The sequence below is a fragment of the Mytilus californianus genome, unplaced genomic scaffold (genome assembly GCF_021869535.1).
Source record: "Mytilus californianus isolate M0D057914Y unplaced genomic scaffold, xbMytCali1.0.p SCAF_4, whole genome shotgun sequence".
Lineage (NCBI taxonomy): Eukaryota > Metazoa > Mollusca > Bivalvia > Mytilida > Mytilidae > Mytilus > Mytilus californianus.
The window spans coordinates 58495564-58520193 of NW_026262690.1; the positions used below are offsets into that span (position 1 = coordinate 58495564).

Genomic DNA, 24630 nt, shown 5'->3' on the forward strand with positions numbered 1-24630 from the left:
GCCCAAAATCCAAAAACTTAATACACGGTTATATTCAGCATATGAAAGAACCCCATATATTCAATTTTTGTTGAAATCAAACAAAGTTAAATTTTGGACCCCGATTTGGACCAACTTGAAAACTGGGCCCATAATCAAAAATCTAAATACATGGTTAGATTCAGCATATCAAAGAACCCCATATATTCAATTTTTGTTGAAATCAAATAAAGTTTAATTTTGGACCCCGATTTGGACCAACTTGAAAACTGGGCCCATGATCAAAAATCTAAATACATGGTTAGATTCAGCATATCAAAGAACCCCATATATTCAATTTTTGTTGAAATCAAACTATGTTTAATTTTGGACCCTTTGGACCTTTATGTAGACCAATTTGAAAACGGAACCAAAAATTAAGAATCTAAATACACGGTTAGATTAGGCATATCAAAGAACCCCAATAATTCAATTTTTGATGAAATCAAACAAAGTTAAATTTTGGACCCTTTGGACCTCAATGTGGACCAATTTAAAAACGGGGCCCAAAATCCAAAAACTTAATACATGGTTAGATTCAGCATATTAAAGAACCCCAAGAATTCAAGAATAAAACCCCATTGAAATTGATCAAGAAATAAGCAATTTATACAAAGTATATTCTTTTGCACAATACTGTGCAATTGAATATTTCTTGCTATTGCGCAATACTGTACAATTGACAATTTCTTGCTATTGCGCAATATTGTGCTATTGGATATTTCTTGCTATTGCGCAATTCTGTGCAATTGAAGATTTCTTGCTATTGCGCAATACTGTGCAATTGAAGATTTCTTGCTATTGTGCAATACTGTGCAATTGAAAATTTCTTGCTATTGCACAATACTTATTGTATAATAATTCACACATCCTGTTTGGTGTGTATTTCCTACCATATCATTATTATTTGCTTTTAAATATAAATCAGAAATAACCAACTTAAAATGGAAAATTTTAAAAGAAAAAAAAAAGGAAAAAAAGAAAAAAAAAGAAACCCCCCCCCCCAAATTTTTTGAACCCCCTTATGATTCATCACCCCCAAACTCAATCCCAGCCTTCCCTTTGTGGTATGGTATCTTGCAGTACAATTTCAGAGAGATCCATACAATTGAACACAAGTTATTGTCTGGAAACTAGAAAAATGCTTATTTTTGGCCCCTTTTTGGCCCCCAATTCCTAAACGTTTCGGGCAATTACCCCCAAACTCAATTCCAGCTTTCCCTTTGTGATATGGAACCTTGTAGTACAATTTAAGAAATATCCAAACACTTACACACAAGTAATTGTCATGAAACTAGAAAAATGCTTGTTTTTTGCCCCTTTTTTGGCCCCTAATTCCTAAAATTTTGAGGCAATTACCCCCAAAATCAATTACAGCCTTCCCTATGTGATATGGAACCTTGTGGTACAATGTCAGAGAGATCCATACACTTACACACAAGTTATTGTCTGGAAGTTACAAAAATGCTTATTTTTGGCCCTTTTTTGGCCCCTAATTCCTCAACTGTTGGTACCATAACCCCCAAAATCAATCCCAACCTTCCTTTCATGGTATTGAACCTTATGGTAAAATTTCATGGAGATCCATTAACTTAAACTAAAGTTAGAGTGCGAAAACCAATGTGTCTTCGGACGACGCCAGACGACGACGACGACGACGACGCCAACGTCATACCAATATACGACCAAAAATTTTTTAATTTTTGCGGTCGTATAAAAATACCCAAATCTATTCAATGTTACTGATTTGGAATGATTAAAAATTAAATCAAATAGTTGTCAGTAAAAGTTTAAAAAAGAGTCTATTCAAGGGAGACAACAAAGCCAATCTGCCACGGTTTTCTCTATCCAATTAGACAAGGAAAATTAGCTACAAATTGGTTATTGTAATTTCAAATTATATACATTTTACAGACTTAAGAGGTATTGAGTGAAATTAAAGTATATATTCATCATTAAACACCATTTGAATGCATTTAAATAAGTTGGTACGAGTTAACAATGGTATGAATTTACAGTGGTACGAGTTAGCAGTGGTACGAGTTTGCATTGGAACGAGTTTTTGTTTAGTGGTACGAGTTGACATTGGTACGAGTTACAATGGTACGAGATAACTATAATTCCTTTGTACTCGTAACCTGGCAAAATATTAACTAGATTTATTCATTACAATCTGGATAAAACTATGTTAGCCTGATTCAATGTACATCAAAATGTATGTTATGTAAATCCGAAGGACAAACAATGAGAGACGTATGCAACAAACATACATTGTTTGTACCTAAATAACTATAATATAGATGAGAGTATGTCATTGTTTTGTTCCTGTTAACATTGTCATTGATATTTTTCAAGAAAGTCTATGAGGCAAAGCTTATGCATTCCTGTCATTACTACATAAGCATAATTACTGCTAAAATAATTCTCAGTATGATATACCTCTTGTAAGAAATCATTATAATTGTAGCAAGCACCAAAAAATCTCAAACAGATCACATTGAATCGTAATCCAAAAAATTATGACGTCTTGAATTAACCACCCCCTTTTATTCTAAAACGATAATTGCGGTTGTAAACTGACTTTGGTTTATTCGCATGGCGATTACATTTATAACTATATATTTTAAAAAGAAAATAGAGTTTTACCATGAACAGTTTCCTGCACGTAGTCTTTTTCAGTAAAATGTGCCTTGCAAACAACAGCTGATTGAGATGGACTCCACGATTTCATCGTGTTCTCGTCCAATCTGCGTATGGGCCATAGCGTTGATCCAACTTTTCCTTCTTTTTAAGTCATTTGGAAATGCATGTCCTCCTCTTAAATGACATCCAGGCACACAACAACAAGTACTTGGCATCGTTAATTAAAAATGCAACTGTAATAGTTGCACAGTGCAGAAACCGGAAGTTGAAGTACAGGATCGGCTACCATGGCGCCACCTATTCAGGCACGATAATTTGCTACTTTATATAACTGCGAAATAACAATAACGTTAGACGGGTTCACGTGCATAAACAGAAATGCGCTTTAAATTGTATAATATAATTCATGTTCAGTCGACCTTTAATTATTATATCAACGACTGAAATGATTTATAAACATCTAGATTGCAGATAACACTCGAAATTAACCCGTCCTCTTTCCACAAGGAATTCAAATAATTCTAGTTTGTCAATCGGTTGACTGCTTATAATGTAAAATACAAATATATCAAAAGTTTTTAAAACTAACAAAACACAATGATCGTTTCTCTATTTCCCAATGTAAATGAAATGAGACAAAAAACATTTTATACCACAATAAGAAGAGGAGAGAATCAACATTTTCCGGATCTACTTGGAGCTAAATGACCCCCCACGTAGATAAGTTGGATATCGCGGAAAGAAATATTAACACGGCAACTAGAAAGGCATTAAAGCACTGCCTTTAAAAATGCTTATTTTTGACCCCTTTTTGGCCCCTAATTCCTGAATAATGAATGATCTGCTTAATTATGTAAGACTGAGGTTGATTAGTAACTTGGTCAATATGATTGGCATTTAAGGAGGTGGGACATTCTAATTATAGTCACACCTTGTCTCTGATAATTTGGTGATCATAGCAGTTGTCAATCATCCTGGTAATGTATCATTACAATTACCTAATTAAAATGACAAAACTATCCTGTAAATTGACAAAACTAAAGACACACATATTTGAATTGATTGCTCCCAAGATATAACCAAAATTTTTCACAGTTCATATGTGCATAAAATCTATCAGCCAACCAAAGCCACAGTTTTGACCTGATGTGACGTCAAAAGAAAGTCATGACAATAAAGATGTTTAATTGTCTCTGCACAGGCAAAATTTTAACATGGACAACAGTTAAAACTTTTTTCAATAAACTATAAATGAAATTAAGTTGAAAGAGTACCTCAGATTTTCGAAGAACATAATAAGTCGTCAACTACTTACAAAGTTTCGATTTTAAATATATGTAAGATCACAATTTTGAAGAAGAATTAGGTCGATTCGGATATAATGTCCATTTTTACAAATGAAAGATAACGATTATGTTTTTGTCATATTGTTTAAATGTATTGTGTAGTATCGCTTAATCCATTGTTTTTTTCTTTTTTTATGCAATAAAGTTTCGATAATAAGAAAAAGCTCAGTCGATTTAGTATTTAGTATGAGAAATTGTACATTTTTAAATATGATTGAAAAATAATTTAAATTCTAAGATACACGTTATATAAAGATAGCCTGTAATGCAGCGGCTGTCATTGATTACTTTTTATAATGTTGGTTTTTCGTGTTATTTTGTACACATGTTAATGAGGCATAAGGTTTCCTCATATAAATTGTTTAACATTTTATTTTGTCGAGGCCTTGTATAGCTTGCTATGCGGTATGGGTTTTGCTCATTGTTGAAGGCCGTACGGCGACCTAAAGTTGTTAACATCTACATCATTTGGTATCGGGTGAATAGTTGTCTCATTGGCAATCATACCGCATCTACTTATTATATATTACTATGTAATTTCTTCAGCCTTTTTTTTAATTCCAAATGAAACAATGTTTAAAGAAAATTACCATTTGATCGGAAACTTTGTTTGTGTGTATATATTCATGTACATCACACTAAGGACGGAAGACCTATGTATGTAGGGGAGTCATACACTTAACACAGAGATACTGGTATTATTTATATACACCAGGTACCCCTGAGGGATAAGTTTTGAAGTCCAATTTAATGCCTTTCAACATCCTTCGTATACCCCTTTTTGTTTGGCCTTGTGCCTTCACCATCAAAGGAGAGTCTGGATCCGTCACTACAGGTAAAAAGTGTTGTAGGTTTCAGAATTTTGATATTTGTTATAAGGTCAGAATTATGAGTGAAAAAGAAATTCGTGCAAACAAGCGGGAAACTTCAATTTAATTTTCATAGCAGGGAGAGCCGTCTTGAGGATTTTGGAAATGAATATGCTAGCCTAGTAAGAACTTAAAAAAAAAACCTTGCCAGTGACAGGATAAAATGTATATTCTTCCCCTCAAATTGCTGGATATAGTTATTTACAAAATGGCCATAAACCAACCTAGCAACAGGTGAAAACAAATATAACGTTTGCAAAAATTCCGAGCATTCTTCCCCAAAAAATAAAATGATCGTCCCATAAATGAGTAAAATTTTCCACAACTCCTATCTTCATCTTCTGGGATGCCTTTTAGATAAATTGTTTGGTTTGATTTCTTGACAAAAATTGTTTCTGAAGGTCAGTGAAAAAACTAATTGTTTCTTTTGAAAATTAAAAAAAAATTAAAGCACCATGTTTTTGGTTGTTATTCAAGAAAACAATCTGTTCCCAGAAACATACCCCTCCCTGTTAAACGCATACAGCAGATATATATTGTTTGTGATATAGACAGATTAAAACTTGAATAAATCACACAAGTCACGTTAAATATTTAGAGTTGTCGGTGCAGAAGGTTTCCGATTTTTTTTAATTACCTTAGTCCAGAATTAAGGAAGAATATGTATTTCAGGTTATCTTCTAACTAGTCACATCATTTGAATTAGTTGGCATGCAAAGTTGAAACTTAAATCATAATTCACATTTCTTTTACATCCTTGACCGATGATATCGGAATCATCATGCGACCCCGGAAGACAATATCCTAATGTGGTTCAAAATATGAAAATATATTAAACTGAAACTACTCTTACATCATTTGATTGATTTGTTATTGTTTGCTAAATGTTCAGTGGCAGATATTTAATGCGTATTCAGACCGAGAACATATTAACAATAAATCTAATAGTATTTATTTTGCATGAGTTGATCAACAAAGATCAATGTCGAGAGGGGGCGAGACATTTGACGCTCCTTAAAAAATACTAGGGTATGTTGGGTAGATGAATATTTCTTACATGCAATATAACCATCGGACCGTCAGGGAGTTGTTGGACAAATCGATATTTCCCACTTGAGGTGCGCACTCTACTACCACTAGCCTATCAAATCAAATAATAAAACAAATGGGGAATGAGTCTATGGGACACAGATGATGTCCCCGCTTGCATATAACATTATAAAGGTACATAACTCAAGAACGGTAAAAGTGACACTACCCAATTTGTAGTTGATCTGTGTTTTGTGGTAATAAGAATTGTGTATAAGTTTCAGAACATTTGGTTGTGGCAAAGTAAAGTTAGAGTGCGGAAACTACAAATTTGCCAATATTTCCATTTATAAAGGGACATAACTCAAGAACGGCAAAAGTAATGCCACAAATATTCAAACTTGATCTGTGTTTGGTGGTAATAAGCATTGTGTATGACTTTCATAAGATTTGGTTGAGGGAAACAAAAGTTAATGAACGGAAACTAATTTTGGGACGTACAGACGGACAAGGGTAAAGCTTAATGCCCCCTCTGCCTCGGCGGGGGCATAAAAAATAAGAATATAATAAACGTTACGGATAAATGAACAAATAACACCGCCAAGACGCAGTCTTCATTAACTGTTTGTTTTTAGACGTAGAGTAGTAAATTTTATAAGCATAACTACGGGAGAAATTTAAACATCGCCTGTATACATCATTATGATAAAAATGTTAACATTCCATTTTTTACTGTATTGCCCAGTTGATTTATAATCCAATAAAAACACCGAAACATCAATTACGTCTTATTTGCATACTCACACACCCGTTAATAGCGCACCCGTTATCACAATGTTTATGGAAACGTTTGTGAACACCACTTTAATTTTAACAGACATACCCGTTAACGTCTCCGTTAAGTTAACGGATGCTTTGTGAATAAGCTCCCAGAGTTCCAATGTCCCCCGCATTGCACATATTTTAGCTGCACAAGGTCAGTAACAAAACAAAAAAAAATTGTTTTGTTTTTTAAAACTTTTAAAAATTATTTCTATGGGAGATATTAACCTTTGATATGAACTTGATAAAAATTGTACATGTGGGAACGCTTACAATGCAAATTCACCTATAATTAATATTTCTAAGGGACATAACTCTGAAAAAATGATTGATCGCCACTGATTTTCAAACTTGTCCGAGACATTGCTAATATAAACCTATGATATAAGTTTCATAAAAATCTGGCAGGAATTGTACACATGAGAGCGCTAACAATGCAATTTTCCATATAATTAATATTTCTAAGGGACAGAACTCTTTTAAAAATAATTGATCACCACTGATTTTCAAACTTGTCCCAGATATCGCTGATATAAACCTACAATATAAGTTTCATCAAAATCTGGCAAGAATTTCCACATGAGAGCGCTAACAATGCAATTTTCCATATTATTATTATTTCTAAGGGCCATAACTCTTTTAAATAAAATGCTTCGCAGGGCGCAGCTTGATACGACCGCAGAGGTCGAACCCTGAACAGTTGGGGCAAGTATGGACACAACATTCAAACTTGATACAGCTCTGAATTTGGATTGTGATTAAATATTTGACACAGCATAGGTTTCTGACACAGAATGAATGTGGTCTAAGAACTTAAAAATTTTAAATTGGACATTCACCTATTATGGTCCAATATCCAAAATCTAAATACATGGTTAGATTCAGCATATCAAAGAACCCCAAGAATTTAATTTTTGATGAAATCAAACAAAGTTTAATTTTGGACCCTTTTGACCTCAATGTTGACAAAGTTGATAACGGGGCCCAAAAATCAAAAATCTAAATACATGATTAGATTCAGCATATCAAAGAACCCCATATATTCAATTTTTGTTGAAATCAAACAAAGTTAAATTTTGGACCCTTTTGACCCCGATTTGGACCAACTTGAAAACTGGGCCCATAATCAAAAATCGAAATACATGTTTAGATTCAGCATATATATCAAAGAACCCTAAAAATTCAATTTTGGTTAAAAACAAACTAACTTTAATTTTGGACCCTTTGGACCTCAATGTGGACCAATTTAAAAACGGGGCCCAAAATCCCAAAACTTAATACACGGTTAGATTCAGCATATTAAAGAAACCCAAGAATTCAAGAATAAAACCCCATTGAAATTGATCAAGAAATAAGCAATTTATAGGAAGTATCTTCTTTTGCACAATACTGTGCAATTGAATATTTCTTGCTATTGCACAATACTGTACAATTGACAATTTCTTGCTATTGCGCAATATTGTGCTATTGGATATTTCTTGCTATTGCGCAATACTGTGCAATTGAAGATTTCTTGCTATTGCGCAATACTGTGCAATTGAAGATTTCTTGCTATTGTGCAATACTGTGCAATTGAAAATTTCTTGCTATTGCACAATACTTATTATATAATAATTTACACATCCTGTTTGGTGTGTATCTCCTACCATATCATTATTATTTGCTTTTAAATATAAATCAGAAATAACCAACTTAAAATGGAAAATTTCAAAAGAAAAAAAAAAGGAAAAAAAGAAAAAAAAGAAAAAAAAAAGGAAAAAAAGAAAAAAAAAGATCCCCCCCCAAAATTTTTTGAACCCCCTTATGATTCATCACCTATAAACTCAATCCCAGCCTTTCCTTTGTAGTATGGTACCTTGCAGTACAATTTCAGAGAGATCCATACACTTGAACACAAGTTATTGTCTGGAAACTAGAAAAATGCTTATTTTTGGCCCCTTTTTGGCCCCCAATTCCTAAACGTTTCGGGCAATTACCCCCAAACTCAATTCCAGCTTTCCCTTTGTGATATGGAACCTTGTAGTACAATTTCAGAAATATTCAAACACTTACACACAAGTTATTGTCATGAAACTAGAAAAATGCTTGTTTTTTGCCCCTTTTTTGGCCCCTAATTCCTAAAATTTAGAGGCAATTACCCCCAAAATCAATTACAGCCTTCCCTTTGTGATATGGAACCTTGTGGTACAATGTCTGAGAGATCCATACACTTACACACAAGTTATTGTTTGGAAGTTACAAAAATGCTTATTTTTGGCCCCTTTTTGGCCCCTAATTCCTTAACTGCTGGTACCATAACCCCCAAAATCAATCCCAACCTTCCTTTCGTGGTATTGAACCTTATGGTAAAATTTCATGGAGATCCATTCACTTAAACTAAAGTTAGAGTGCGAAAACCAATGTGTCTTCGGACGACGCAGGACGACGACGACAACGTCATACCAATATACGACCAAAAAATTTTTAATTTTTGCGGTTGTATAAAAAAAATGGATCGGCACTGATTTTCTAACTCATATGAGACATTGCTGATATAAACCTACAATATAAGTTTTATAATAAAAGAACAGAGTTCCAATGTCCCCCGCGTTGCACATATTTTATCTATCCAAGGGCAATAACTGAAAAAAAAAAACTTTTTACAGGTTGTTTAAAACAATTTATAAATATCTTAGAGAAATGCAGGCTTCAGAGCAAATGCAATGCGATTTCTGTTACAATTAATTTTTCAAAGGGGCATAACTAGTTAATAAATTGCTTCGCCAAGCGCAGCTGGATACGACTGTAGAGGTCCAACCCTATACAGTTGGGGCAAAAATGGACACAATATTCGCGCTTGATACAGGTCTGAATTTGGATTGTAATTAAATATTTGACACATAATAGGTTTCTGACACAGAATAACTGTAGTCAAAGAACTTAGAATTGGTTATATGATTCAATACACTATGCTGTTGCGAATTGACCCCCCCCCCAAAAAAAAAATTACCCCCCCTCCTTTTTTTTTTTGCTTTTTAAATTCTGTAATCTGAAATGAGAAAAAATTGTCCCCCCTCACAATTTCTTTTTTAACCCCCCCAATTTTTTTTTCACCTCACCCCCTTTTTCCAATGGAGTTTGCAACCATAATTACCCATTTAAATACATCATAAAAGTCTTAAAATAGAAAATGATATACATAATCATGGCTAAAATTAATATTCCTTAATAGTAACTTCTAAAAATAAATTGACAGCTAATCACCTCAAGACAATACAACATTTCTTGATACATAATTTAAAAGCAGTGTAAGGGAGGTAATCCAAACATAAAATTGTACTTTTTTTTAATTGTTCATTAACCAGGAAACCCTTGTTTTTCCCCCCTTTTTTTCCCCTTATTCCTAAACGGCTTGAGCCATAACCCCCCCAAAGTAAATCCTAACAATCCCTTTGTGGTATGGAAATTTTTTTGCCGTCGTATAAAAATATTTTATCAGCACTTATTTTTGAAAGTGTCAAAGGCATTGCTGATATAAACCTATGGTATAAGTTCCATAAAATTCTGGCAAAAACATGCCAGTGATAACAATGCAATTTTCCATATAATCAATATTTCTAAAGGACACAACTCGTAAACAAATAATTGATCGGCACCAATTTTCAAATTTGTCTAAGACATTGATGATATAAACCTATAATATAAATTACATAAAAATCTAGCAAGAATTGTACACATGAGAATGCTAACAATGCAATTTTCCATAAAATCAATATTTCCAAGGGCATAACTCTTTTAAAAATAGCTGATCTGCACTGATTTTCGAACTCGTTCAAGACATTGCTGATATAAACATATGATATAAGTTTCATCAAAATCTTGTAAGAATTGTTCACATGAGAGCGCTAACGATGCAATTGTCCATATAATTAATGTTTCCAAGGGCATAACTCTTTTAAAAATAATTGATCAGCACTGATTTTCAAACTTGTCCAAGACATTGCTAATATAAACCTATGATGTAAGTTTCATAAAAATCTGGCAAGAATTGTACACATGAGAGCGCTAATGATGTAATTGTCTATATAATTAATGTTTCCAAGGGGCATAACTCTTTTAATAAACTGCTTCGCTGAGTGCAGCTGGATACGCCCGCAGAGGTCCAACCCTGAACAGTTGGGGCAAAAATGGACACAATATTCAAGCTTGATACAGGTCTGAATTTGGATTGTAATTAAATATTTGACATATTATAGGTTTCTGAATAAATGTAGTCAAAGAACTTGAAATTGGTTATATGAATTGAATTTATATTTAATTAAAGATTTCTTGCTGTTGTGCAATACACTGTGCTGTTGCGCAATACTTAGTAAATCTGTTGTCAGACTATAATAGACAAATAAAGTTCAATCAATTCTCAATGTCATATTAGAAATTTATGAAAATGTAAAGGGAGCTTACATCAATAGATATAAACAATTCACCAAAGTTTCATGAGAATTGCTGACAGCTTTTTTGAGTAATTGTCCGAAAACTGGAAAATCCCCCCTTTTTTAATGAATAAAACCCCATAACTCAGAAGTAAAATGTAAAATTTATAAAATTCTAAACAGAGCTTACATCAATAGATATAAACAATTCACCAAAGTTTCATAAGAACTGCTGAAAGCATTTTTGTTTTTTTGTCTAAAAACTGGAAAATCCCCCTTTTTTTATGAATAAAACCCTGTAAATCGGAAACGTAAACTCTAAAATATATAAAAATCAAAAGGGAGCTCATGTCAATAGATATAAACAATTCACCACAATTTCTTGCAATTTGGTGAAACCGTTCTTGAGTTATTGTCCGAAAACTGGAAAATCACCCTTTTTTTAATGAATAAAACCCCATAACTCGGAAACGTAAAATCTAAAATTTATAAAAAACGAAAGGGAGCTCACGTCAATAGATATAAACAATTCACCAAAGTTTTATGCAAATTGGTTAAAGTGTTTTTGAGTTAATGTCCGACATGTTGACGACGGACGGACAGACGGACGGACGGACAGAGGTATACCATAATACGTCCCGTAAACGGGCGTATAAAAATTATTGATCAGCACCGATTTTCTAACTTGTCCGAGACATTGCTGATATTAACCTATGATATAAGTTTTATACAAATCTGGAAAGAACTGTACATGTGAGAGCGCTAACAAAACCAGTCGGACGGATGCCTGGTATGTCTATGTCCCCCGCAACGCGATGCACAGGGGACAAAAATGAGCGTGCCAGGTCACCAATAATTTGTTTGTGATTGTCTATGTCCAACTCCAAAAAAACCACCATATTTTTGTTCTGTATGTTCGTCTGGTAACTTTAGAAGAATGTAAAGTTGCTTCCAGATAGTGATTCAAACTACAGTTAGATTATGAAAAGTCCTATATTTGTACTTGTGGGTGTATTACTATGGATTTTACCATGTACTTAGGTTTACTTAGGAAAATACAAATACCGACTTCAATGTATGGTCAAGCAAAAATTACTGTGATGCAATTTTTGTGGATTAAATAAAACAACACAACTTTAAGTTAAACTATATACATGGCTTGAGCATGTATACAGAAATATTTACATTGTTTGAAAGATCAAGATTAAGGAGCTCGGAATTATGCCTGGATAGCAATAAAGTCAGAACAGAAAATATAATTTCATGACAAAGAGATGGACAAATAAGCCTTTGTTTGTGTAAGAGGAACATTGTCCAGCACGTCAGCAATTCTAAAGGAAGATAATAGGGTAAATGAATTGTATACATAACTAACTCCCCTAAAATAATGTTCATATTTATATACTTCACATTTTTAGGATTTGACCCTGTTTGGCATGCAAGCCTTCAGTGTGTGTTGTTTCTGTCGTTCAACACTCAGTTCTAGAGTCGGGAAGTGGTACAATATTACTGAATTAAGGTAGATGGGGTGTCTAAATTATGATCCATAGAATTTTTTAATAATTTGCCAAAATGTAGTTTATATCATGCTTTTTAAAAAAAAATAATAAAAATAAAATGCTCCGCAGGGCGCAGCTTGATACGACCACAGAGGTCGAACCCTGAACAGTTGGGGCAAGTATGGACACAACATTCAAGCTTGATACAGATTTGCATTTGGATTGTGATTAAATATTTGATACAGCATAGGTTTCTGACACAGAATGAATGTGGTCTAAGAACTTAAAAATTTTAAATTGGACATTCACCTATTATGGTCCAATATCCAAAATCTAAATACATGGTTAGATTCAGCATATCAAAGAACTCCAAGAATTCAATTTTTGATGAAATCAAACAAAGTTTAATTTTGGACCCTTTTGACCTCAATGTGGACAAAGTTGATAACGGGGCCCAAAAATCAAAAATCTAAATACATGGTTAGATTCAGCATATCAAAGAACCCCATATATTCAATTTTTGTTGAAATCAAACAAAGTTTAATTTTGGACCCCGATTTAGACCAACTTGAAAACTGGGCCCATAATCAAAAATCTAAATACATGTTTAGATTCAGCATATCAAAGAACCCTAAGAATTCAATTTCTGTTAAAATCAAACTAAGTTTAATTTTGGACCCTTTGGACCTTAATGTAGACCAATTTGAAAACGGAACCAAAAATTAAGAATCTAAATACACGGTTAGATTCGGCATATCAAAGAACCCCAATAATTCAATTTTTGATGAAATCAAACAAAGTTTAATTTTGGACCCTTTGGATCTCAATGTGGACCAATTTAAAAACGGGGCCCAAAATCCAAAAACTAAATACACGGTTAGATTCAGCATATTAAAGAACCCCAAGAATTCAAGAATAAAACCCCATTGAAATTGGTCAAGAAATAAGCAATTTATACGAAGTATCTTCTTTTGCACAATACTGTGCAATTAAATATTTCTTGCTATTGCGCAATACTGTACAATTGACAATTTCTTGCTATTGCGCAATATTGTGCTATTGGATATTTCTTGCTATTGCGCAATACTGTGCAATTGAAGATTTCTTGCTATTGCGCAATACTGTGCAATTGAAGATTTCTTGCTATTGTGCAATACTGTGCAATTGAAAATTTCTTGCTATTGCACAATACTTATTATATAATAATTTACACATCCTGTTTGGTGTGTATCTCCTACCATATCATTATTATTTGCTTTTAAATATAAATCAGAAATAACCAACTTAAAATGGAAAATTTAAAAAAAAAAAAATAGGAAAAAAAGAAAAAAAAGGAAAAAAAAAAAAAATCCCCTCCCCCCAAATTTTTTGAACCCCCTTATGATTCATCACCCCCAAACTCAATCCCAGCCTTCCCTTTGTGGTATGGTACCTTGCAGTACAATTTCAGAGAGATCCATACACTTGAACACAAGTTATTGTCTGGAAACTAGAACTAGAGGCTCTAAAGAGCCTGTGTCGCTCACCTTGGTCTATGTGAATATTAAACAAAGGACGCAGATGGATTCATGACAAAATTGTGTTTTGGTGATGGTGATGTGTTTGTACATCTTAATTTACTGAACATTTTTCCTGCTTACAATTATCTCTATCTATAATTAACTTGGCCCAGTAGTTTCAGAGGAGAAGATTTTTGTAAAAGATTACTAAGATTTACGAAAAAATGGTTAAAATTGACTATAAAGGGCAATAACTCCTAAAGGGGTCAACTGACAATTTCGGTCATGTCGACTTATTTGTAGATCTTACTTTGCCGACATTTATCGTTTTTTACAGTTTATCTCTATCTATAATAATATTCAAGATAATAACCAAAAACAGCAAAATTACCTTAAAATTACCAATTCAGGGGCAGCAACCCAACAACTGGTTGTATGATTCATCTGAAAATTTCAGGGCAGATAGATCTTGACCTGATAAACAATTTTACTTCATGTCAGATTTGCTTTAAATGCTTTGGTTTTTGAGTTAAAAGCCAAAAACTGAATTTTACCCCTATGTTCTATTTTTAGCCGTGGCGGCCATCTTGGTTGGTTGACCAGGTCACGCCACACATTTTTAAAACTAGATAACCAAATGATGATTGTTGCCAAGTTTGGTTTAATTTGGCCACGTAGTTTCAGAGGAGAAGATTTTTGTAAAAGATTACTAAGATTTACGAAAAATGGTTAAAAATTGACTATAAAGGGCAATTACTCCTAAAGGGGTCAACTGACCATTTCGGTTATATTGACTTATTTGTAAATCTTACTTTGCTGAACATTATTGCTGTTTACAGTTTATCTTTATCTATAATAATATTCAAGATAATAACCAAAAACAGCAAAATTTCCTTAAAATTACCAATTCAGGGGCAGCAACCCAATAACGGGTTGTCCGATTCATCTGAAAATTTCAGGGCAGATAGATCTTGACCTGATGAACAATTTTACCCCATGTCAGATTTGCTTTAAATGCTTTGGTTTTTGAGTTAAAAGCCAAAAACTGAATTTTACCCCTATGTTCTATTTTTAGCCGTGGCGGCCATCTTGGTTGGTTGACCAGGTCACGCCACACATTTTTAAAAACTAGATAACCAAATGATGATTGTTGCCAAGTTTGGTTTAATTTGGCCACGTAGTTTCAGAGGAGAAGATTTTTGTAAAAGATTACTAAGATTTACGAAAAATGGTTAAAAATTGACTATAAAGGGCAATTTCCTCCTAAAGGGGTCAACTGACCATTTCGGTTATTTGACTTATTTGTAAATCTTACTTTGCTGAACATTATTGCTGTTTACAGTTTATCTCCATCTATAATAATATTCAAGATAATAACCAAAAACAGCAAAATTTCCTTAAAATTACCAATTCAGGAGCAGCAACCCAATAACGGGTTGTCCGATTCATCTGAAAATTTCAGGGCAGATAGATCTTGACCTGATGAACAATTTTACCCCATGTCAGATTTGCTCTTAATGCTTTGGTTTTTGAGTTATAAGCTAAAAACTGCATTTTACCCCTATGTTCTATTTTTAGCCGTGGCGGCCATCTTGGTTGGTTGACAGGGTCACGCCACACATTTTTAAAACTAGATACCCCAATGATGATTGTGGCCAAGTTTGGTTAAATTTGGCCCAGTAGTTTCAGAGGAGAAGATTTTTGTAAAAGTTTACGGACGACGGACGACGGACGCAAAGTGATGAGAAAAGCTCACTTGACCTTTCAGGTCAGGTGAGCCAAAAATGTGTTTTTTGGCCCCTTTTTGGCCCCAAATTCCTAAACAATTTGGGCAATTACCCCCAAACTCAAACCCAGCTTTTCCTTTGTGATATGGGACCTTGTAGTACAATATCAGAAAGATCCATACACTTACACACAAGTTATTGTCCTGAAACTAGAAAATGCTTGTTTTTTGCCCCTTTTTGGCCCCTAATTCCTAAAATATTGAGGCAATTACCCCCATCATCAATCCCAGCCTTCCCTTTGTGGTATGGTATCTTGCAGTACAATTTCAGAGAGATCCATACACTTGAACACAAGTTATTGTCTGGAAACTAGAAAAATGCTTATTTTTGGCCCCTTTTTGGCCCCCAATTCCTAAACGTTTCAGCAATTACCCCCAAACTCAATTCCAGCTTTTCCTTTGTGATATGGAACCTTGTAGTACAATTTCAGAAAGATCCATGCACTTACACACAAGTTATTGTCATGAAACTAGAAAAAAATGCTTGTTTTTTTGCCCCTTTTTGGGCCCATAATTCCTAATATTTTGAGGCAATTACCCCCAAAATCAATCCCAGCATTCCTTTTGTGATATGGAACCTTGTGGTACAATGTCAGAGAGATCCATACACTAACACACAAGTTATGTCTGGAAGTTACAAAAATGCTTATTTTTGGCCCCTAATTCCTTTACTGTTGGTACCATAACCCTTCCTTTTGTGGTATTGAACCTTGTGGTAAAATTTCATAGAGATCCATTCACTTAAACTAAAGTTAGAGTGCGCAAACCAATGTGTCTTCGGACGACGCCAGACGACGACGACATGATGACGACGACGACGCCAATGTCATACCAATATAGGACCACAAAAATTTTTTTGCGGTCGTATAAAAATGGGTCACAGGGCTTATTTTCACGCTACAGGTTGTGCAAAATTGACAGATTTTGTATAGATTATGCATGGAAAACCCAATTTTCTGCCATAAAACGAAAACTACACCATAGAATTTTGAGATCAAATATGAGAAGATAGCTCTAATAGTATGCTTTCAGATAAGAAAAAGAAAAAATGGGGTCACGGGACTCGTTTTCTTAATACATAATAAAATAGGTAAATTCCTAACACATTCTATTGTAAAAGTAACTTTATCTGAATTATCTGCCCTTACATTTGAGTTGCCTCCCCTTATGTGGCAAAGTTGGAAAAAATAGAATCAAACAAAAGTATTCTGTTTTTTTGTAAAATACAACCATAAATATGATAAAATAGGTCATTTTCTATATTGAAATGAAAATTCTTACACATGAATTACCTACTACTCTCAAAATTTGCACCTTTTATTAAAGATCTAGACCGATTGTTTTCTGGTATTTCAAAATCCAAGATGGAGGAAGACACCCTTTCTACCTTAAGCACTAATTATGTGATCGGAACATTTTAAATTTACGCATTATGTTTTTATCTGTAATTGGGTATTAAGTCAGTCCCGCCCCAAGTCGATCTGTCCAAATTCAATCTGGAACAAAACATTCCGGCCCCAAGTCAATCAGGCCCAAGTCGTTCTGGACCCAAGTTGATCAGGCCCAAATCGTTCCAGCTCCAAGTAGATAAAAAAAATATATTTACTTTAAAAACTCGTAAGGGGATCTCCGGAACCCTGTGTCTCGCCTGTGATTGCTTAGGTGTAAAAGTGTAATGTTGACTTAAAAAGTGAGTCCATTTATCATTTAAAAACAGAATTTATTAAAAAAAATTGAACTTTTACTTAAGATGCTATTTCTTGGTCATGAAGTTTAGCTTCTGTCCAAGCTTCATAACGATCCATAAAGGTTAACAAATTTATCAATTTGTTTGATTCGCTCCTGTATGTAACAAGGTTTTTGATTTTAACGAAAGAAATTACTGAAAAATTATTACACCAGGGTTTTTTGATATCACAAACTTGTCAAAACATTTACAAAATTTTATCATCAGTAAAAGGACATTATTAGTAAATATAAATCAACATGCAGACATCTTATACGTTCAGGTATTTCAAATCCCGTCTTTTATGGTAATATTCCATACAAAGCACAAAAATGTCGTCAATCACCTCAAAAGCTAACCAAACCTTTAAACAGACTTATTCAGAAGGGATATAGTTACGATACTGTTGTCAGGTCATTAAAGATGGCATTGGAATTAATATTGATTCACTCATAGGGTATTTGCATCGGAAATAAACACATTTATTCTAAAACCATTTGTTGGCATGATAAGGGTAATGTTCTTCTCGTATATTTTATGATGATATGATACTAAACCCCTAACAGGACAGATTGTGCTTGATTTTCATATGATGAAGACATAATCTTTCAATCAGTTTAATTGAGGTCTGGAGCAGGCATGTCAGTAACTGCTAGTAGTTCTTTATTAATTTATGTTGATCATTGTTATTTTGCTTAGTTTCTTCTGTTACCTATTCTAACATCGGTCTCTGACTTCTTTTTAAACCGAGTTTTACCGTGCGTATTGCTGTGTGTTTGTTTATTCCACATTGGCTAGAGGTATGAGGGGAGGGTTGAGATCTCACCAAAACATGTTTAACCCCCCTGCATTGTTGCGCCTTTCCCTGGTCAGGAACCTCTGGCCTTTGTTAGTCTTGTATGTTTTTTAATTTTGGTACATTTATGTGTTTTGGGGTTTAGTGTGACGTCTATTTTCGATGAACTAGTATACATTATTGTTTAGGGGCCAGCTGAAGCCCACCTCCGGGTGAGGGATTTTCTCTCTGTGTTGAAGACCCAGTGGTGGCCTTGGGCTGTTTTCTGCTCTTTGGTCGGGTTGTTGTCTCTTTGACACATTCCCGTTTCCATTTTCAATTTCATTTGCCATGAGCATGTGGTGTATCATTAAATAAATGAATAAAATGTTTGTAACTCTGCAATGATAAATGTTGATAATTTTAATTTTGATTGAATTTTAAAATCAAAGAATTGAACATACAGTTAAAGCTGAAAACAAACTTGAGAGATGTGCTAGTGATGGTAAATTCTGAACAATCTAGGTCCCAGGGACTAAACTTAACTCTTTTTCTCCAGGGGCCAGCTGGGCCCCCAAAATATTTTTTTCAGGGGCCCAGTTGAAATTTTTGGGGCCCAACCAATTTTTATACTAATAAAATAAAACTTAAATGTACATTTCATATACTAATAATTTAATTTTGGATGTATTACGTCTTCTGATTGGCTGAAAGTGTTTTGTCTATCAGCTCATAGACATAATTTTGTCATGTGACCGTGACGTCATCAACGTTTTTATCATGATTTACTCCTTTTTAGAATTAAATTATAAGGAATGACTGTAATATTTTTTTCTGTCTATTCGAATAACCTAAAAAATATGGTGCACACTTTTAAATAACCCGCTACGCGGGTTATTCAGTGTGCACCACATTTTTGATGTTATTTCTTCATAGACAGAAAAAATATTACAGTCATTCCTTAGATAAAGCATTTTTAGGTAATCCTATATGTAATGTTTGAGCATGGTAAAGGTTATGTGTGGTAACTTTATAATATTTGAATTATTGCCATCATAAATATATCATATGATTTGACAGTACTGAATTTAGAACATTTCCCGCCAAAATTGTCTCCCTTCAATTTGAACTTCCTGTTGACAATATAGCTGTTTCCATAAAACATTAAATGTTATTTCAAATCCAAGCCATCCTCTAATAAGTGTTGATCAAAAATATAATATAATTACTTTTCATTGAAGATTGGTTAGCATACTAGATATTATTATATCTATTTATGAGATTTTGCATTTTGTTTTTTCATTGAAGAACAAGTTGTGTTCACAATTTTTTGTCAAAAACGGACTTGTAATGACTCTCTGAACAACTGGGATGTATCTCTAAAGTAATTCAGATTCAACAGTGTAACGAAAACACTTAAAAATAATGAATTAATCGTAGAAGCTTTAAAAAAGAAATTAGAAAACATGTTTAGAGAAGGGGTATACATGTGTCAAATCGTGACCTTGCATCTAAAACTTAGTTGTCCGACTGGATTTTGGTTATTAAAATGACCTTACTGGTTTCAAATCCTCCATTCCATTTTCCCGCTTTAATTAGACGATCAGGTTTCCGTTTGGGAACAGTTTTTGTTTATATCGTGGGGGAAAGGATAGACATGGGATTCAATGCAAAATATTTAATCCCTGGGTCCTATAAATCTGGAACAGTAATTAATAAAATGCTCTGCTGGGCGCAGCTTGATACGACCGCAGAGGTCGAACCCTGAACTGTTGGGGCAAGTATGGACACAACATTCAAGCTTGATACAGCACTGAATCTGGATTGTGATTAAATATTTGACACAGCATAGGTTTCTGACACAGAATGAATGTGGTCTAAGAACTTAAAATTTTTTTAATTTACCTATTCAAACCATATCATTATTATTTGCTTTTATATATAAATCAGAAATAACCAATTTAAAATGGAAAATTTTAAAGAAAAAAAAGGAAAAAAAAATCCCCCCTCAAATTTTTTGAACCCCCTTATGATTCATCACCCCAAAACTCAATCCCAGCCTTCCCTTTGTGTTAAAATGTATGGTGCCTTGCAGTACAATTTCAGAGAGATCCCTACACTTGAACACAAGTTATTGTCTGGAAACTAGAAAAATGCTTGTTTTTTTGCTCCTTTTTGGCCCCAAATTCCTAAACATTTAGGGCAATTACCCCCAAACTCAAACCCAGCTTTCTATTGTGATATGAAACCTTGTTGTACAATTTCATAAAGATCCATACACTTACACACAAGTTATTGTCCTGAAACTAGAAATATGCTTGTTTTTTTTCCCCTTTTTGACCCCTAATTCCTAAAATTTTATGGCAATTACCCCCAAAATCAATCCCAGCATTCCCTTTGTGGTATGGTACCTTGCAGTACAATTTCAGAGAGATCCATACACTTGAACACAAGTAATTGTCTGGAAACTAGAAAAATGCTTATTTTTGGCCCCCTTTTGGCCCCTTATTCCTAAACGTTTTGGGCAATTACCCCCAAACTCAATTCCAGCTTTCCCTTTGTGGTATGGAACCTTGTAGTACAATTTCAGAAAGATCCATACACTTACACACAAGTTATTGTCCTGAAACTAGAAAAATGCTTGTTTTTTTTGCCCCTTTTTGGCCCCTAATTCCTAAAATTTTGAGGCAATTACCCCCAAAATCAATCCCAGCCTTTCATTTAGTGGTATGGTACCTTGCAGTACAATTTCAGAGAGATCCATACACTTGAACACAAGTTATGTCTGGAAACTAGAATAAAATGCTCCGCTGGGCGCAGCTTGATACGACCGCAGAGGTCGAACCCTGAACAGTTGGGGCAAGTATGGACACAACATTCAAGCTTGATACAGCACTGAATTTGGATTGTGATTAAATATTTGACACAGCATAGGTTTCTGACACAGAATTGAATGTAGTCTAAGAACTTAAATTTTTTTAATTTTCCTATTCAAACCATATCATTATTATTTGTATTATATATAAATCAGAAATAACCCATTTATAAAATGGAAAATTTTAAAGAAAAAAAAATCCCTCCCCTAAATTTTTTGAACCCCCTTATGATTCATCACCCCCAAACTCAATCCCAGCCTTCCCTTTGTGGTATGGTACCTTGCAGCAGAGTTCACGAAAATGGTCGGTCCTGTCGGTCCTGTCGGTCAAAATGAGGCTCGGACCAGTATTTTGAAGGCTAGTGCCGGTCCCAATGACCGATGTAAAAATGGCCGTTGTAGTGCATATTTCGACACTTTTTTACATCGGTTATTAGATGTACCGCAACTGTTTCCAATAAGTGTTTACATCGGTTATCAGATGTATCCGCTGCCAATTTCCAGTACTGGTTTTACCGTTTACGGATTTATTATAAACAAACCAAAGCGGCGATCTACACGTGGCCTACTTAATTTGTCCATAGAGCCATCCCTGGCAAACAATCGGCGATTGAACCCTACAATGGAGCAAACAAATACTGTAACAGCCGAGAAAGTGATTCAGATGATGAAATGGATAGTGAAGATGACTTTAAATAAGAACAATCAGAAGACCTGAACTGGTCTTTCATTGTTAATTTGCCTGTGGGTGCGAAGAATAAAACTAATATTAATAAAGTTATTTTTCGATAAAATATGTTATTAATTTTTTTTCAGGATAAAATTGACAGATTTTGTAGGGCTGGCTAAAATTTTGTAGGACTGACAAATAATCATGCTTTGTCGGTCCCATGACCGACGGGTCAAAATAAGTTTTCGCGAACTCTGTTGCAGTTCAATTTCAGAGAGATCCATACACTTGAACACAAGTTATTGTCTGGAAACTAGAAATATGCTTGTTTTTAAGGCCCCTTTTTGGCCCCAAATTCCTAAACATTCAGGGCAATTACCCCCAAACTCAAACCCAGCTTTCTATTGTGATATGGAACCTTGTAGTACAATTTCATAAAGATCCATACATTTACACACAAGTTATTGTCCTGAAACTAGAAAAATGCTTGTTTTTTCCCTTTTTGGCCCCTTATTCCTAAAATTTTGAGGCAATTACCCCCAAAATCAATCCCAGCCTTCCCTTTGTGGTATGGTACAATGTACCTTGCAGTACAATTTCAGAGAGATCCATACACTTGAACACAAGTAATGGTCTGGAAACTAGTAAAATGCTATTTTTGGCCCCTTTTTCCTAAACGTTTTGGGCAATTACCCCCAAACTCAATTCCAGCTTTCCCTTTGTGATATGGAACCTTGTAGTTCAATTTCAGAAAGATCCATACACTTACACACAAGTTATTATCATGAAACTAGAAAAATGCTTCTTTTTTGCCCCTTTTTTGGCCCCTTATTCCTAAAATTTTGAGGCAATTACCCCCAAAATCAATCCCAGCATTCCCTTTGTGATATGGAACCTTGTGGTACAATGTCAGAGAGATCCATTAACTAACACACAAGTTATGTCTGGAAGTTACAAAAATGCTTATTTTTGGCCCCTAATTCCTTAACTGTTGGAATCATAACCCCCAAAATCAATCCCAACCTTCCTTTTGTGGTATTGAACCTTATGATAAAATTTCATGGAGATCCATTCACTTAAACTAAAGTTAGAGTGCGAAACCAATGTGTCTTTGGACGACAACGAGGACACCGACGTCATACCAATATATGACCAAAAACTTTTTAATTTTTGTGGTCGTATAAAAATGCTTATTTTTGGCCCCCTTTTGGCCAATTATTCCTAAACTTTTGGGCAATTACCCCCAAACTCAATTCCAGCTTTCCCTTTGTGATATGGAACCTTGTAGTACAATTTCAGAAAGATCCATACACTTACACACAAGTTATTGTCCTGAAACTAGAAAAATGCTTGATTTTTTGCCCCTTTTTGGCCCCTAATTCCTAAAATTTTGAGGCAATTACCCCCAAAATCAATCCCAGCCTTTCATTTAGTGGTATGGTACCTTGCAGTACAATTTCAGAGAGATCCATACACTTGAACACAAGTTATTGTCTGGAAACTAGAAAAATGCTTATTTTTGGCCCCCTTTTGGCCCCTTATTCCTAAACGTTTTGGGCAATTACCCCCAAACTCAATTCCAGCTTTTCCTTTGTGATATGGAACCTTGTAGTACAATTTCAGAAAGATCCATACACTTACACACAAGTTATTGTCCTGAAACTAGAAAAATGCTTGATTTTTTGCCCCTTTTTGGCCCCTAATTCCTAAAATGTTGAGGCAATTACCCCCAAAATCAATCCCAGCCTTTCATTTAGTGGTATGGTACCTTGCAGTACAATTTCAGAGAGATCCATACACTTGAACACAAGTTATTTTCTGTAAACTAGAAAAATGCTTATTTTTGGCCCCCTTTTGGCCCCTTATTCCTAAACGTTTTGGGCAATTACCCCCAAACTCAATTCCAGCTTTTCCTTTGTGATATGGAACCTTGTAGTACAATTTCAGAAAGATCCATACACTTACACACAAGTTATTGTCCTGAAACTAGAAAAATGCTTGATTTTTTGCCCCTTTTTGGCCCCTAATTCCTAAAATTTTGAGGCAATTACCCCCAAAATCAATCCCAGCCTTTCATTTAGTGGTATGGTACCTTGCAGTACAATTTCAGAGAGATCCATACACTTGAACACAAGTTATTGTCTGGAAACTAGAAAAATGCTTATTTTTGGCCCCCTTTTGGCCCCTTATTCCTAAACGTTTTGGGCAATTACCCCCAAACTCAATTCCAGCTTTTCCTTTGTGATATGGAACCTTGTAGTACAATTTCAGAAAGATCCATACACTTACACACAAGTTATTGTCATGAAACTAGAAAAATGCTTGTTTTTTGCACCTTTTTTGCCCCCTAATTCCTAAAATTTTGAGGCAATTACCCCCAAAATCAATCCCAGCATTCCTTTTGTGATATGGAACCTTGTTATACAATGTCAGAGAGATCCATACACTAACACACAAGTTATGTCTGGAAGTTACAAAAATGTTTATTTTTGGCCCCTTATTTCTTAACTGTTGGTACCATAACCCCAAAAATCAATCCCAACCTTCCTTTTGTGGTATTGAACCTTGTGGTAAAATTTCATAGAGATCCATTCACTTAAACTAAAGTTAGAGTGCGAAAACCAATGTGTCTTCGGACGACGACAACGATGATGACGCCGGACA

At 34.4% G+C, this 24630-nt stretch overlaps 1 protein-coding gene and 1 long non-coding RNA gene across 2 annotated transcripts in view; both read right to left on the minus strand.

Annotated features, from left to right (window-relative positions):
- LOC127698451 (uncharacterized) overlaps positions 1-24630 on the minus strand; it is a 59015-nt gene that overhangs the window by 16884 nt on the left and 17501 nt on the right. The window lies entirely within an intron of this gene.
- LOC127698519 (uncharacterized) lies at positions 97-9252 on the minus strand. Its single transcript, XR_007980851.1, has 2 exons — positions 8906-9252; positions 97-1417 (listed from the first exon to the last, which is right to left on the minus strand). It is a non-coding gene; the product is annotated as an uncharacterized LOC127698519 (long non-coding RNA).